Source organism: Phaseolus vulgaris, chromosome 8, assembly GCF_051622355.1.
Source record: "Phaseolus vulgaris cultivar YP4 chromosome 8, ASM5162235v1, whole genome shotgun sequence".
Taxonomy (NCBI): Eukaryota; Viridiplantae; Streptophyta; class Magnoliopsida; order Fabales; family Fabaceae; genus Phaseolus; species Phaseolus vulgaris.
This window is the reverse complement of record NC_143505.1, coordinates 7,455,205-7,471,866: the sequence shown is the minus strand read 5'-3', so window position 1 is coordinate 7,471,866 and position 16,662 is coordinate 7,455,205. Positions and strand designations below refer to the sequence as shown.

At 32.4% G+C, this 16,662-nt stretch overlaps 2 long non-coding RNA genes and 1 pseudogene across 3 annotated transcripts; all 3 read right to left on the bottom strand.

Moving 5' to 3' along the window:
- Positions 1 to 1,549: 1,549 nt before the first annotated feature.
- On the bottom strand, positions 1,550 to 2,424 carry LOC137823551 (uncharacterized). The gene is made up of 2 exons (XR_011083146.2): positions 2,344 to 2,424; positions 1,550 to 1,854 (listed from the first exon to the last, which is right to left on the bottom strand). It is a non-coding gene; the product is annotated as an uncharacterized LOC137823551 (long non-coding RNA).
- Positions 2,425 to 4,298: 1,874 nt separating this feature from the next.
- Positions 4,299 to 5,877, bottom strand: LOC137823703 (uncharacterized; annotated as a pseudogene).
- A 7,866-nt stretch (positions 5,878 to 13,743) lies between these two features.
- On the bottom strand, positions 13,744 to 15,205 carry LOC137823550 (uncharacterized). 2 transcript variants are annotated; one of them, XR_016514750.1, is made up of 3 exons: positions 14,983 to 15,072; positions 14,113 to 14,607; positions 13,744 to 13,758 (listed from the first exon to the last, which is right to left on the bottom strand). It is a non-coding gene; the product is annotated as an uncharacterized LOC137823550 (long non-coding RNA). The 2 variants fall into 2 exon arrangements; XR_011083145.2 differs by lacking the exon at positions 13,744 to 13,758 and having other exon boundaries at positions 14,237 to 14,607; positions 14,983 to 15,205.
- Between the last annotated feature and the right edge of the window lie 1,457 nt (positions 15,206 to 16,662).

Here is a 16,662-nt window from a genome sequence, read left to right as displayed (position 1 = left end):
TGAAACATAAGATATACTATTTAAGTAAAATCAATACATTATTTTGAGTTTTTCAACCTATTATTTTACTAAATTTCACATTTTTAACAAATCAGTATTGTTAATTCTTTATAAAAAAAAGTCTACATTGTATCAGAATTAGGTAACACATACACTTTCAATTTTTACATCGGAGAGAGCCTTTTGTGAATTATATTTTTGTGAAAAATTATTTTTGAAAGATCGCTGAGGTTTTTCGGAGGAAAATTTTCATCATCTTATGGAAGCTAATTTCACTACTGTTGTGGAATTAAGAGATTCAATTGTTTCTTGTTTTACAATTTAGGTTAATTTGTTCCACTCTTAATTGGTTTTGGAGGATTAAAGGATTGCTTTCTCCTCATGTTAATGCTCGGAGGGTGTTATTAAATATTATCAATATTATTAAATATTATTAATATTATTAAATATTATTAAATATTATTATATATTATAAATATTATTAAATATTATTAAATATTATTAATATTACTAATATTATTAATATGCATATCTATGATTATTATTGTTATTTATTATTAATATTTGTTATAATTTTATAATTATTCATATTATAATAATATTTTTAATATTATGTATATAATTATTGTCATCAATATTATTTATATTATTAAAAAATTTAAAACTATTAAAATTATTAGTATTTTTAATATTATTAGTACTTTAAATAAAAATGTTTACATTAATATTAATATTGAATTTACTTTTAAATATAGATTCGTTGGTAAAATTTGTAGATAATGTAAAATTTACTATAGATAGAGATCTGTGGGTAATAATCTGTAAGTAATGTTGAATTTACCTACGAATTCAGATATGTGGATAATTTTTGTAGGTAATATTAAATTTACCGAACTTATATTCGTGGGTAATATCCATAAATAATGCTAAATTTACATACAGATTTATATCCGTAAATAAAAGTCCATAAAATAATATTTTTTTTTAGTGTAAGAAACTCTAAGAAGATATATTTAATATAAATCTTGTAGAAGAAAATGAGTGTAACAAATTATACTATTTTTTGAAATATAGTTAAAAATTCATGCATTTTTTTATTGTATGTGAATCTTTGTAATTTGTTGTGCATAAATGTTATATTTGGATAATATCATATGTATTCTTTATGTATAAATATGTATTTAGGTATAAATGTTGATTGATAACTCTTTTTAAAGTAATTCATCCTCGTCTATGTGTGTATGATTTGCTATGATCATAATTGTACGCGAACTATTCAGAGTTAATAACTATTATTATTTCATGTGGATTTGATGTATATATATTCTTTTTTAAGAAATTATGGTCGAATATCAAGTATAATGTATTTTATATAGAGATTCAATATATAGTATATTTGTGAAATATTATTATATTAATCTACTAATATATTAGATTAAGTGAGGCATTACATTAAGATATTTTAATTAATTTTAGCGGAATTCTAAAGTACTTTTATTTTAAAAATTAGTGTGTTGAATTTCGAGTTAGTGCATGTTTATATCAGAAATGAAACAAAATTTAAAAATACTTTTATTCCTGAAACAATACATATTTATTTCTGGTTTCATACACTAGAAGTTTCATCACTTTGAGGCAAAAAATACAATTAAAAGTTGATACACTTAAAAGGAAAAAGAGATGAAAAACACTTTCCTTTCTTGTTTTCATTTTCTCCTTTAATTTTGTCTCCATTTTGGGCAGGTTCGTATATGTCTTTTTGAAACTTATAACCTTTTGCTTTATTTCTTAACCTTTCGTTGCATTTGGGTTCCACCATTATTGGAGAGTGGTAAAGGAGAAAAAGTGAAGAACCTGCATAAATATATAGGATTAAGAGCTATTTTAGAAAATCTAAAAGACATCAACAAGTTTACTCCAACAAACCAAAAGGTTATATATAAGATGCATGCATCACATATCATGCCATATATATATATATAAACTTATATGCATCTTATCAGTATAGATGCATGTATGACAGTCTGCAAGCATAATCCAACACAGTTGAAGCCAACAAACATGCCCTCATTTTGCTAATATTCAAACATATAAGAAAAAAGAGTGAAACCACTTGAATCTTCCCACCATACACACCACTCCTGTTCATTATACTCAGTTAAAATCATAAACATGAGAAAAAATGTAATGTAATAGCTAATGATGAACAGAACTGGAATGAAAATTGAAAATCTATGAAGAAATAGATGGAGACATGCATATGATGTAAATGGATTATTATTACTTGGATCTGATGAACCTAAAGACGAAATATTATATTATATCTCTGTTTGACCACTTCACCTGAACTAATAATCAAATGGTCCTCCTCCACTGCATTATTATTGGGCTCGTAAGGGATTTGTATAAATACACAAACTAAAGATTCTTTGCTCACTGACATGACATGAAGGGAAATGTTAATCTTACACTTAATTTGGCTGGAATCTAATTCTCTTGTTCTTTCTTTTATTGAATTATTTCAATAATGGTGTTGCTTTTTTTTCACCTTTTTGGATTCTTCTATAAAGTGAGGTTCCCTTTGTCGCATAGTTAATTTTTTTTTCCATGCACAACATTTATCTTACTTAAATGGTGTTATTCTCTCTCTTTATCTATATGATAAACTTATGGAAGAGTTTTCAACAATCAAAAGTTTACTCTTGAACTTGAACTTATGAAAGACAGCACCATAAATTAGTTTGGTTAGTAAATCAACTACTTGAAACTGCAATTAGAAGAAGATGCTTTTGTGACACAATCACGCACAAAATGAAGATTAAGTTCAAAGTGCATAACTGGATTGATCACGAGAAGAACAACACCAATATCGTCTCAGTATATAACTTTGGTGTAGAAGTAGAAATGTGTACTTCAATTAAGAAAAGACTAAGCTGCTTGGAGAAACAACCTTTTGTTTTGCGAGAAGACCAAGCCACAAGGTTTTGTCACACATAATGTAGTAGCCTGTAGTGGATTTTCGATTGTCCAAGCTGGAGCCCCAATCAGAATCGCAAAAACCATCTATGGAGAAATCTAAGCATGAACGAAGATGAAAACCATGGTTTGAAGTTCCAACTAAGTGCTGAAGGATGTGTTTCACTGCTTTTCATTGGTGAACTTGAGGATGATGCATATATTGACATACTTTATTAACATAGAAAGAGAGCTTCAATTGAGTAATTGTGACATAATAAAAAGCACCAGCTATAGAGCAATAGAGAATAGGATCTTCAACAACACAGATCCATCATCAGTTAAACAAGGTGACAAAACAATATGAATGGATTGAGGATTTGAATTGATCATCTTTGCACGATGTAGAAGATCCCTAATAATGAGGTAGATGAAAGTTGTCATCATTTAGCTAACAAACCCAAGTCTTTCGATGAAAACTTGTCACTCGATAATTTGATAAAACTTTTAACAAGAACTAGGGAACTACCAGTAATCAAGATGTCATCAATGTAGATAATGTCATCAATGTAGATAAGAATGAAAAAAAAAATATCATTATTGCATAACCTAAAGAGAGAAGAGGGAAATTTTACTAAAATGGTGCAGTTTTTTTTTAGATTTACTTAAATATGGACGGATTCAGAAAATATTACAAGAATGGGCATTTTTTTGTCAAAGTTGCCAATGGTGTAGGCAACATAAATTAAATTCCTTAACCCTTCTACTTTTATTCTTTTAATTAAAATTTTCAACTAGATTGGCAACTTTAGTTTAAATAAAATTGAATACTGGGTTGGCAACTTCAATGTATTTTATCTCAATTAAAATTGTCAATTCAATTGCCAAGTTCAATTGATTTTATTTTTTTAAAAAAATATAATTAATATTTTTAAAAATAAAAATATATAATTAAAAAAAGTATTTTATAAATAATACCAAAATTTAATTTTTTTTATTTAAGAAAATGATATATAAAGTTGAATAATTAAAATGAATATTTTTACAATAATTTTAAATAAATTGGATTAAAAATGATTTGTTTGATAAATTAAAAATATTTAGTATTTTTTAAATATCGTTAAAGTTAAAAATACACTTATAAAAATGTGATATAATTTATTTATAAATTTTTAGATTATATAATATATGAAAGTATAAATTATATAATATGTAAAAAGAAATAATATACATGTATTTATGTAAAATAAATGTATTAAAAATAAAATAAATTATTCAATATAAGTCATTAAAAGAAGATGATATTAAAATATTTGATGAGAACAACATTACAAAGCATGACTCTACTGTCTAAATGGACAATTTCCTCTGTTGTGACCTTCATTGCGATAGTAAGAACATCTTTTTGTCTTGTTCTGAATTGATTGATCCATTTCATTATGCAAACGAGTCGTAATTGGTCGTCCCGAGTTTTTATGTCGCATGTGGGGTTCTGGTATGAAATTTGGCCCGGTATAAGTAGACCAATAATCCTCGTTTTGAACGGGGTGGAATTCAACTTGATATGCCTTTCTAATCGTGTGGAGGTTGTAAACTGGATCAATGAATGTCGTCATTTGTAAATGACAAGAGGAACAAACGACAATAACATGACCACAGGGAAGTCGAAGAGCTTGGAAATGACCACAATCACACCACCAATCATTTAATCTAACTGTATATGATTGAGGTCGCCGACCATGTTGGGGGGTGGCTAATTCTTGGACATCAAATTCAGAATTTTCTACATTAAACCTTTTCACAAAACACATAGACGAATCTTGTTTTTTTTTTTAAGGTAAGGTTGTGATATCTTCTGAATAATAATGACCTGCGCGTAACATGGTGTCTATTTTGAAGACTCGTTCAACAAACCATGTTTTTGTTTTTTCAAAAGTTGCCTTAACCAAAGCGGAAATCGGCAAAGAACGAGCTCCCTTAAGCACAGAGTTAATGCATTCTGCTAGATTTGTGGTCATATGACCATACCTCTTTCCCCCATCATATGCTTGAGTCCATTTCTCTAATGGTATGCGATCTATCCAAGAAAATGCTTGCTTGAACTCAGATCGCATAACTGATAGCTTTGCTTGTACTATGGGTTGTTTCATCTCATAAGCTGTCATAAAGAAGTAAATGAAATTAGTTAAATGGTAAAAGGTCATAATTATCTGTGAGAGAAGGTAAGGAATGTCATTACCCATGTTAATCAATTGCCGTTTCAGCTCAACATTTTTGAATTTTTTGTTGAAATTCGATGCGATATGGCGTATGCAATACACAGAAACAAGGCCGTCTCCTTCCCATCCAACTTCTTCGAATTGTAATGCTGAAATTATATCGGTTCCTCTATCAGTAATCATGCACAAATTCGAATGAGGTGTCACATATTGTCGCAATAATTGGAAGAACCAAATTAAAGCCTCCCGAGTCTCGCCTTCAACAATCACAAACGCCAATGGAAATATGTTTCGATTCCCATCTTGAGCGGTTGCGGTCAACAATGTTCCATGGTATCTTCCGATTAGAAATGTCCCATCAACTTGTACAATGGGCTTGCAAAAATTGAAACCATCGATACAAGGCTTGAAAGACCAAAACACCCGATCCAACGTGTAACACGAATTGTCTTGAACACCATCAACCATACAAGGAGAAGCAATATACTGCACAATTGTCCCTGGATTGCTTTCTTTTACTGCTTCCAACCATCTAGGAAGATCATTGTAGGAATGTTCCCAATCGCCAAATGTCAAAGCAAGAGCTTTCTGTTTTCCCAACCAAGCATCTATACATGATAGTATAGCCATGCAAATTTTTTATTTCTACAATTAAGCTTTTAATTGGGACAGAAGGGTTTGCTTTGACTGAAGTCAGCACCATGGACGCAATATGGGTTGAATCCAAATTAACATGGTCTGCCGTAAGATTTTTTGACAAACAAGTATGTTGTGCATCAATTTTTTTTATCTCCCATTGACTTCAGATTTTACTAAAAGATGCTCGTAATCTCATTCGCACCCTACATCATGATGTATGCACCGAGCCACATATCTGTCTGGCTTTGATTCCACGACAACAAATTTGTAACCGTTGTCTATGTGGTATCGTTTTATGGCATTCAATGTCGCCTCCTTTGATATGAAAGACATGTGTTCATTGAGTTCGCAATCGATGTTATGTCCGGATTGACTGCCAGACGGAATATATTGTGAAGATCTGTTGAACTCATCTTCATCATCCAAATCAAAGTCGTAGTTATCTCCATCTTCACTTATGTCGTCCATGATGTCTGTAATTATTGGTTCTTCATGCTGGCTTAGTGACGTTCCACTGACATTCCACGTGTCCATCTGCATTTTAAAAAAAATATGATAAATAAGAATGTTACGGAAAATTTACATTACCTTTACAACTTTCTTTGAACTTTAAACTAGAAGGAGAAAATAATATATCTCACAAACCTTGTCCTCAATTTTTTTAACTTGGATGCAGAAATCAAGAGAAGAAAAAGAGTAGAACAAAGAAGGAATGCAAGGCTAGAGAGTTGCATTGTTGTTCCATTATATAACAAATGTTCTGTATGAGTACAATTATTTTTATTCATAAATCAAGTCCTCATGTAATTGTGACAGAAAGCCATCACTCCACGCTACACTTGGTTTATTTTTATTTTTTCTAATTTCATAACAAAGAAGTTGACTTCACCATTGGCAACTTTGGAAGAAGTTGCATTCACCATTGGCAACTTATATTAAAAGTTGCCTTCATGGTTGGCAACTTTGTTTGCAATTTCGTGCACCACCAAGCAATACTTTATTTTGTGTCCAGCTTTATGTCATGGCTATAGTTTTCATGGCAGAGATTCTTTTTTCATGGCAGAGATTCTTTTGAAAATGAAGTTTGAATTCAAACTTTCATTTTTTGAAACTCACACAAGCAACTCTATTTAATAGAGTCTGTGTCCTATGCAAAACACTCTCAAGCTTTGCCATTGTTCCAGAGTGCTTAAGGGTGGCATTCAATCACAAAGGTAAGTTCTCTCTAATATTTTAATTATTTATTTAATTGTAGTAGCAAGCACATGCACATGCTAACAAAGATTAATAGTTATCCATACAAACAATATTTAATACTTAATACTTATACTCTGTTAAAGGAATTTAAAAATGATACTTTAAAACATAAAATTTAATTATTATTAACTTATAAAAAAAAAGGCAAGTTAATATAATTAATTGATATTAAATATTGACAAACAATTGCTAAAAAATATATTTTTATTTTATTTTTCTTATATTTTTATTGTTTGTACATAATATATTACTTTCAATCAATATTTTTATAATATGTTATACTCGGTACTCTTTAATTAGTATGTGTAAATATCTTTTCGTTATCTTTAATTTAAGAAAATTAATGTTTATTGATAATATCATTTTAATAGGAATTATCTATAAAGGTATTATAAAAATTGGTTGTATTTTCAGGAATCATTTTATTAGAATTTTATAGCATCTCATCGTCTTCCCGCGAATATGTCTATATTGCGACTCCAAGAGAAACATGTTACCAAATACGTATGGGAAGGTAATGAAAGACTATTGAGACCCAGAAGACATGCAAGTTGGGTACTAAAGCATGAGGATATACTTGACCAACGAGTGAAACGGTTAATTGATCATTCTGGTTTTGGACATTTGTTAAAATTTAAGCACATTGACTTCAACCATGTACTAATTACAACATTAGTGGAAAGATGGAGAACAGAGACTCATACCTTTCACTTTCCTCTCGGTGAAACAACTGTTACTTTGGAAGATGTGGAATTAATATTGGGTTTACCTATTGATGGACAGGTTGTCACCGGGATTACTTGTGGTGATTTAGTATCTTTATGTGACCAGTTGCTCGAATTTATACCACCCTCAACAGCGATAAAAGGAAATGCAATTAAGTTGTCTTGGCTTAACAACACTTTTCAGGAACTGCCACATAATGCAACCGATGATGTTATTGCTCAACATGCTCGAGCCCACATATTAACACTTATTGGGAGTCTATTGATGCCTGATTCTTCAGGTAGTAAGGTACATTTAATGTATCTATTATTGTTGGCTGACTTGAACAACGTAAGGAATTACAGTTGGGGGTCAGCTGTATTGGCTTCTCTGTATCGTGCGCTCGATCATGGAATAGACTTTAATCAAGATAATGTTGGAGGTTGCACGCTGCTTTTACAGTGTTGGGCATGGGAACGCCTAACATGCTTTTCTCCACAACTTCAACCATTGATCGATGAAGAAGTTCAATAAGGATTTGGTTTCCCACTCGGTAAAAGGTATGTTATTTTTGTATTAATTTTCGAGATAAGAAAACGAAGTTCTTAATATTTCTTTGCTTACGTTAGGTGGACTCGGAGGATGCATAGGACGCACATAGGAGGAACCACAATATCATGTCGCATGGATAGCTATGTGGAATGACCGTCGTAATCATCTAATTCACGGAAATCAGTTTAACGGAAATGGCCATTTGCATGACAACTCAACATACATGCAATGGTACATCAACCATACTATCCGCTACATCACGCCTATACAGTCATCGTCTGATGATGATGTAAGTTCAATTACAAAATTATTTATTATTCTTCATTCACTCATCCAAAATTAACACATATTTTCAAAACAGTATGATATGTCGCAGGAGACTACACAACCTCACTATCAACATCATGTCGGGTCTTCTTCTCAAGTTCAATCATTTGAACAACAATCTTTTCGTCCACCAGGTGTTCAACCGACCCAGTTGTTCGGATATAGGGATCAATCTCACATGTCATTCCAATCATCATTCCATCAACCACCTTTCAACTACTCAACATTTCAATCTCAACAACAATTGTTTGTTGGCCCGTCAAATCCCTTTGCAACCTCTACCATGACCCCCCTATCTGCCTACAATCCAATGTCATCTATGCAGTATTATCGACCAACAATGTCTTCACAAGTGTCCGAAAATCAGAGTGATGACAATGAAATCGAAGGCACTGATGATGACATTCCACCTCCGCCCCTCCTACCCTTCGGTCCGAACAACAACCACAAGGACGACCACGAAGACAACGAAGAAGACCACCATGTGGCACAGCTTCTCATAGATGACAACTTTTCCTATATTTCTATTTTCTAATCATGTATAATATCATTTTATAAATATTGTTTAAACGCTACCCTTTTTATTTGTAATTTTATCAACTATAAACGTTATTTCACAAACATAATTTCAGATTTTTAAAAACAACAAAAATATTTTTAATTTTAATAATATTTAAAAAGTACTAAATATTTTACATTTATTACACAACCTATTTTAAATCCAACTTAAATTTAGGTAACTTTGTTTTTTTGTGAAAACAAAATTTAGTTTAATTTTTTAATATTAATTATCTATAAAAATACATTTTTTCTCAATATTCTTATTTTTATTCACTTCATGTAAATTTAAATAATTTTTAAATTATTATTATATACATCTTTCATTTAAAAAAAAATATTAATTATTTTAAAAAATCAGCTAAATTTGCCAACAAAATTGGAAATTTCATTTGAGATAAAATACATTAAAGTTGTCAATCCAGTATTCAATTTTATTTAAACTAAAGTTGTCAATCCAATATTCAATTTTATTTAAACTAAAGTTGTCAATCAGGTTGAAAACTTTACTTAAAAAAAGAAAAGTAGAGGGATTAATGAATTTAATTTATGTTGCCTACACCATTGGCAACTTTGACCAAAAAATGCCCATTCTTGTAATATTTTCTGAATCTGCCCATTTACGTAAATCTAAAAAAAAACTGCACCACTTTGGTAAAATTCCCAGAGAAGAACCACTTTTAGAAGGAAGAAAGCCCATAACAAGAAGAGTGTGAGTGAGCTTATGAATCTAGGGGAAGATGAAGAGAAAAAGGTTGAAGGAGAATGGACAAGTTAAAGACAAGATGAAAAGATAAAGTTTGAGCATTGAAAACTTTCTTAAACAAGATCACTCCAAAAGAACTCGTCCAAGGCTCGCTTTAGCGAGTTCACTCCAGTAAAGTTGAGCTTGTTCTCGTAAAACTTGCTCAAGCAAGTAATATCTCATTTAAGCGATATATCACTTAGCCCAAGCTCAATTAGGTTAAATAAAAGGCGTAAGGCAAAGAGAAGGGTGTGACCTGGGAGGGAAACCAAAGGAAGGAAACCCTAGAGAAGGTTGTTGTCAAGGAGAAACACCTTGGATATTTTTTTCTTGCTTTCCATGATAATGACCAATATGAGTGACTAGTTCTTCTCTTTGGGATTGAAAGTAATTTGTTCAAACTCTTATGTATTGAGATGATATTTATTTATAAAATTTTGTTCTTGATTTATATTGGTATTATCATTTTATTCTCAAATCTTGAATCTTTATTTATGATTTTGATCCTTAGATTTGACTGGAAAGTACTTATGAGTATCTGATCTAGATGATAATGCTTAACATATTTGAATGCTAGAAATACATTTGAAATGTTAATTGCTTTATAAAATTTATTTTTAATGATAAGATTTTTTTTATAAATATATAATGAATCGATATTTAGGAGAGACAATCTTAATAATTTCGTATGCGAGAAATTAAGATGGAATGTTATATGTTTCTATTTATTAAAAATGCAGACGAATGAGAAGGATTAACCCCAATCCAAATTTTCTTAATTGAATTATTTTACCCATTTATTTTGTTTTCATTTAATTTCATTCAAATTTATGTCAATATTTTTCAAATCAAATTATTGTATATATATTCTTATACTTAATGAATTCTACGATTAGAATTCTAAATAATTGTTCTTTGTGGGTTCAATATTCGTCATTAGGGATAAATAATTACTTTTGACTCGGTACACTTGCTGTAAAACAGTCATCAATAACGGGAGTAAACATATTAATGTAATCACGGCCTTCAGTTTGATGGAAACCCTTGACAACCAATAGAGCTTTATCACCATTGAGTTTGTGCATGAAAACCCATTTGCATCTAACTAAATGTGCGACAAAGAGCTTAATATTCAAATCGCATAGCTTGGAGCCACTCAAGTTGCACCATAGCTTGTTTATATATGGTAGGCTAAAAAGGATCAACTAAAGTAGAGGTATGAAAAACTTGGGGTTTGAAGATTCTAGCTTTGGCACGAGTAAGTATAGGATGAACGTTTGTATCAATTTTGTACTAGGAGAATGATAATCATCTATAGAAAAAGATAAGGAACTAACATAGGAATGATCATGTGATATTATATTGTGTATACCAATATAAGCAGTATGAGAAGGGGAATTGTGCATAATAGTAGGTTTGGAAGAAATTTTTGACATAGGGAGAAAATAAGTTTAAGAGGAGGGTGAATTGGCTTAAAATATTTCAGCAATAATTTGTTTAATTCAAATTCAGTGTCATGTCAATTTTTTAATAGAATCTAGAAAACTACAAATTAAAGTTTAAAGAAGATTAACAGTTAGAAGTTTTAAATCTATTTAATAAAACATCAATTTACAAAAATTAATTTCAACGGATTACGTTGTATATTAACACATTAGATTTTTTAGTCAATACATAATGTTAAAAAAAATTTAAACTTGTTAAAACTGGAAAACTAATGAAATTTTTTCAAAAAAAAATCCTACACACAAAACAAACAAGCACAATCAAATATAACAATACAAAGAAAAATAATTTTACAACTAATATGACAGATACAAAAAAAACACCAAGAATTTTATGTTGGTTCATTCATATAGAGAGCTAATATAGTTTCACATCACACCAAGGTGATTTTCATCACTAAAAATAAAATTCATTATAAGAAAATACACCAAACTGTTCTTGAATACTACAAAAAGTAAAACAAACACTACAATGTTACAGCAGAACTATCCACCAAGAAATCTTATCTTGGCTAACAATCAATACAAAAATACAACACAGTTTTTTTTATCAGTAATAAACAATATATACTTTAAGGGTGATCCAACCCATATACAAAAAACTTGAGACATTCTTACAACACACACCTTCCAACCAACAACTCAAAACTAGCCCTGCTAAAAACCAAAATCACAAAACAAGTTAAAGCGAAACAAAACAATCCAGAGGAACAAGACACCAATCAGAATAAGAGAAACAAGCAGTGGAGAATTTAGAAGTAATCCAAGACCAAATATTCAATTGAGCCAAAGAAAAGATCTCAGAGTAGTCCAACACTCCACCTTTCTCCATCTTTGAATAAATTCTTGTTCCTATGACTCCAAATCTCACTAACCACCGCAATCCAAATACTCCCCATCCCCTAAATTGACCAACTCAAGAGCATTGCACAACCTGAACTGCAAAAAATGAGAGTAAGAACAACAGGGGGCAACCAACAAAATGCTTAACCACTCATAACAGAGGTTCCACACCAACCATGCTATTCTACAATAAAAAAACAGATGATTAATCTCTTCATCTTTTACACCACAAAAACAACAAAGAGCGCTTTCGACCGCAATCCCACGTCTAAGTAAATTAACCTTAGTGACAATCTTATTTTTCAACACCCTTGAAGCAGTAACATGAGCAGAAGGCAATGCCTTAATCCTCCAAAACTAATTAAAAAATTGAACAAATTAATCTGAATTGTAACACAAGAAACACAATTGAAGCTCTTAATTCTACAATAGCAGTGAAATTAGCTCCACAAGATGATGAAAATTTTGCCCCAAGAAACCTCAATGATCTTTAAAAAAAATATTCTCACAAAAACTTGATTCGCAAAAGGCTCTCTCAGATGTCACTACAAGAAAAACGCGAATTATATAGGGATCAAAATCCCTATGTAAAATCAACATTACATACGGATTTTTACATACAGATTCTATTCCGTATGTAAACAGGTATTACATACGAATATAATCCGTATGTAGGGACCAAAGAAAATTTAACCACTACCCCAAACAGTTCCTTCCTATTGACCGGAACGCTGGAGAATGCCTCGTCAAAGGATCGACGTGCGCACCGCTTCTCTCCTCCGTTCCTTTCCGGGATCTACTTCAAGAACCTGCAAAGAAACAACACGGCGCCGCTGCGGCCGATCGCACTCCGACGCTCAAGTCAGTGACGGTATCACCAAATACTAAGAACAAGAACCGTGCAAATCCTCTCTCACAATCAGCTAAATCACTTGCAAGCGTAAAGTGTATGAACTGAACGTGCGTACCTTAGAAAGTTTGTTAAGAACTCTTATATACCTGGTGGCTTTCTCTCTCCTGGCAATTACAGACTTGGACACGTGGCTCGCATCCAACTGTACACGTGCCATCATCTGGAGGCTCCTTGACTTGGCGCTGCTTCTACTCTCATTTTGGCTAAGTTACTTATGCATGGTACTGCCCAGTGCATAGCTAACTTGGGAGTGCGATCTCTGCTGGAACTGGCGAGTTTAGGGCCTCCATACACCTTCCCTGTGGTCTCGCCGGCCGCCTTCACAATCTGCTTCTCCTTCATCTCCGGCGATGTGCTTTCTCTGGCGATCTCCAATGACTAGGTCGCCTGAATCTACATCGGGCGACTTCATCTTCAACTGGCGATCGCCTATTCTGGTAATCTGGAAATCGGAACACGCCAACTTAACAACCGGCGACCACACGTGCCCCCCGACTTCCTTCCCTTCTGCCAGCCTGGCGCCTTGTCAACACGCTTATACTGTAGGAGGATGCCACGTCATCACACCCGACCACCAGGGCGGTACAAGATTCTATTCCGTATGTAAACAGGTATTACATACGAATATAATCCGTATGTAGGGACCAAAGAAAATTTAACCACTACCCCAAACAAATTCTTTAGTATTTTATGATTTTTATTATACTTATTATTAATAATATGAATATAATTTATATTATTATTATTAATATAATTATTATTAATAATAATAATATGTATAAATTATATTATTAATAATAAGTATGATAAAAATGATAATATGACTAAAGATTTTGCCTGATCTAGTGATTAATGTTTTCTTGATCTCCAAAAGGATTTGAGTTCGAGTCCTACCTCTTATAGATTGCTTCCAACCTCTTATAGATTGCTCCCAACATTAATAAGTCGAAGAGATTAGCTAAATTCAAAAGTATTTTTATTTTAAAAATTAGTGTGTTGAACTTCGAGCTAGTGCATATTTATGTTAGAATTGAAAGTAGTTTTATTCCTGAAACAGTACATATTTATTTGTGGTTTCATACACTAGAAGTTTCATCACTTTTAGGCAAATTGATTACTTGGCTTGTTCATCTCCTTTCAGAAAAAAGTTGAAAAAACATTCCCTTTCTTCTTTTCTTCTTTCCCTTTAATTTTGGTTTGGTCAGGTTCGTATATCTCTGTATGCGACTTCTTCACTTCCATGCGTTTATTTGCTAAGCTTTGGTTCCATTTGGGTTCCGTTTGGATCCAATTGGGTTCAGTGGCTTTGAACGTTACGGGGAACCATTCTTCTATTACTGGAGAGTCTTCCATTATTGGAGAGTGGGAAAGGAGCCAAAAGTGAAAAACCTGCATAAATATATATATAGGGTTAGAGAGCTATATATTTGAGAAAACCTAAAAGACATCAACAAGTTTACTCCAACAAACCAAGAGGTTATAAGATGCATCATGCATCACATATCATGCCATATATATAAACTTATATGCATCTTATGAGTATAGATGCATGCATGGCAGTTAAAACCATATACATAACAAAAAATGTAATGAAATGGTTAATGAACAGAACTGGAATGAAAACTGAAAATCTATGAAGAAATAGGTGGAAACATGCATATATATCTGCAACTGCAACTCAATGATGTAAATGGATTATTATTACTAGGATCTGATGAACCTAAAGACAAAATATTATATTATATCTCTGTTTGACCACTTCACCTGAACTAATAATCAAATGCTTCTCCACTGCATTATTATTGGGTTTCTAAGGCTTTGTATAAATACACAAACTAAAGATTCTTTGCTCACTCACATCAAGGGAAATGTAAACCTTACACTTAATTTGGGTGGAATCTAATTCTCTTGTTCTTTGTTTTATTCAATGATTTCAATAATGGTGTTGCTTTTTTTTATACTTTTTCGGATTCTTCTATAAAGGAGGTTCGCTTTGTCACAGTTAATTTTTTTCCATTCACAACACTTGTCTTACAAAAAGGTCGCTTCAGCATAAATGTTGTGGCTTCAAACAAATAAATGATACCAAATGCTTTGATAATGTAACCAGAAAAAACAAGATCATAGGACCAAAGCAGACTTCTAGGCTGCACTTCCTTTCCTATCAGCAACACACCATGTCTCACTCCAACTTAACTAGAAACACCACACAACACTAGTCAACCTCCTACACGGTTTCTTAACCCATCAAGAAGCACTATGCTAGACCAACTCCTCCATACCAAGCACTACAACACCAAACTGGTACATAACAGAGCTGCATAATTACACTTCCACCTGTCACAGATATCACACCTCTAGACTCTCTACAAGGCAGCAGCTAGAGGAAAAAACAGGCACACGCAGCAGCTACCAAGATATAAGCACCTAGCCTCATCACTCAGAACCGAATGAGGTTGCAAATCCCAAACCTGATTAGCTGCGGCAATAAAACCCACGCATTCAGCACCAAGGATTCCTTTAAAGATCAACCACTCCAGAATCATCTTCCCTCTCCATTCCTTAAGACTGAACACCATTGTAAAGGTTTGATTCTGTAAACAAAAGTCTGCTACTCCAGCGAACCTCCCCTCCAGATACACCATCAAGTTGACACCCTTTTCCTATGATACTTCATCATTTTCTCCACGTCAGCCCCTGCATTTTCGAAGAAACTACCCACACATTATCTGACCATACAGTAGCTAAAACGAACCTCAACCTCTACTTCAGCAACTTTGAAAGCATAGGCCAGAGTTCAAAAGCCAATCCGAGAAAGAGAAATTAAAGGAAGATACCTGTGTTTCCAAATACACTGAATAATGGCTACTCACATTTCCTTCCATACCTAATTTTGTTTGATGGACATATGTACTAAGTGAAAATGCTCAAAGTGATATTTTAGGTCCTTGTGTTCGACAAACAGAATGTCAATCCATCTAAAACAAAGAGACTAAACTTGTTGTACATATGCACATTCAAGAAACAAATGTTGGGATGATTCTTCCGCCTCTTTACAAAGCACACATACTGAAGAGATAACACTCACACCCCTCATGACGAGGTTATTACTGGTTGGCAATCTGTCAAGCAGAATCCTCCACACGGTAATTAAAGCTTTAGACATCGCTTTTGCTTGCCATTAAAGGGTAAACACGTCATTCGAGTAACCAATGGATTGATTGTTGAAACTCATATAGGCAGATTTCACAGAGAAGATTCCTATGGTATCCCATTTCCATACCATATGATCTTTGATTTCCTTATGCATACCTCCTATAGTAATAAAATTAAGCATTTCTTCCTCCATAATGGATTCCCCATCATACCTTACACTTCTCCACCTTAACTGCCAAAGCCATCCTGAATCCCCCCAAGAACATACCTCACTCACCGTGATCTAGG